At 39.8% G+C, this 1,172-nt stretch overlaps 1 non-coding gene across 1 annotated transcript; it reads left to right on the top strand.

Annotated features, from left to right (window-relative positions):
• Positions 1-724: 724 nt before the first annotated feature.
• Positions 725-797, top strand: Trnaa-agc (transfer RNA alanine (anticodon AGC)). The gene has a single exon. It is a non-coding gene; the product is annotated as a tRNA-Ala (tRNA).
• Positions 798-1,172: the final 375 nt, after the last annotated feature.

Genomic DNA, 1,172 nt, shown 5'->3' with positions numbered 1-1,172 from the left:
AATAGCGGTAATATTCTCCAAGTAGCCGAACATAACCCTTTCCAGTCACTGTACCACGCAAACACAGCCCACACCATTGTGGAGCCGCAATCAGTTTTCACCGTGCCTTGCTGACAACTTGAACCCAACACCTCCTCGGGTTTTCACGGCATTCGTACGCTACCATTAGCTCTTACCAACTGAAATCGGGACACATCTGATCAGGCCACGGTTATATATTAATTGTGCCTGGGTTCGAAAACAAGGAAACATTCATTTTCTCAAACATATAGCAGTAGACTCCCTCTAAGTTACTGAATTTTACCATGCACCGGATGCTGGGACACAAAAGCTGATGGCGGGATCTGATACCGTTTGTACTCAAGCATGCTTCATATGCAAACTTAATCTGGATACCGAGGACAGAGAAGAAATTATGGATAAATCGGTAAAAACAAAAAAAAAAAAAACTTTAACCTTCCATTTATGTATTGTAGAAACAAAATCTTAGCAATTATCTGTTAAAACAATAAAACATCGATTTTGTGTATCAATGCGAGACAGTCTATGATCTCTTCAGTGCAAATGCACACCAGGCTTGAACTCTTACGGGAATCGTCTAAATGCCGTGAGTAATGAGGATAATAGGCAACTGGCACTGCATTAGTGTTGTGTGGATAAGTTGAGAATGTGGGTTTGGCGGAAAGCATGCTCGGGTAGACCGCGCAGTTGCAATTACCATTGTGTCTAGATGGCTCAGTGGGCAGAGTATCTGCCTAGCAAGCAGGAGACTTGGGTTCGAATCCCAGTCTGATACAAATTTTCACATTCCCCATTGCTTTCAATTAATGACCACTCGCAGCTAACGTCTTCAATTCCTTTGTGAATTAAAAAAATGTAGTTCGAGTGTTTAAATTCGCCATAGGAGATCACTTTTGTGATAAATATTTCTTGTGTATTGAATAATTAATTGAGGGAAAGTAAACTTGTAGCATGTCAAGTTTCGTCTTTCTTACAGTAACAAAACTGTTACAGTGAAATTAAATTAAAATAAAATTAATCCGAATCACTTCTTCCCCCATCAACTTAAAAGCACTCTTTGTTACAATATGGTGTGTGGTACAAATGATAGAAGGAGGTGATTACCTGTATTAACGAGGGACACAAAATCTCCCGTGTTTATCATGCCACTT

Source organism: Schistocerca cancellata, chromosome 5 (genome assembly GCF_023864275.1).
Source record: "Schistocerca cancellata isolate TAMUIC-IGC-003103 chromosome 5, iqSchCanc2.1, whole genome shotgun sequence".
In the NCBI taxonomy this organism is placed as follows: domain Eukaryota; kingdom Metazoa; phylum Arthropoda; class Insecta; order Orthoptera; family Acrididae; genus Schistocerca; species Schistocerca cancellata.
This window is presented reverse-complemented; position numbering and strand designations above follow the sequence as displayed.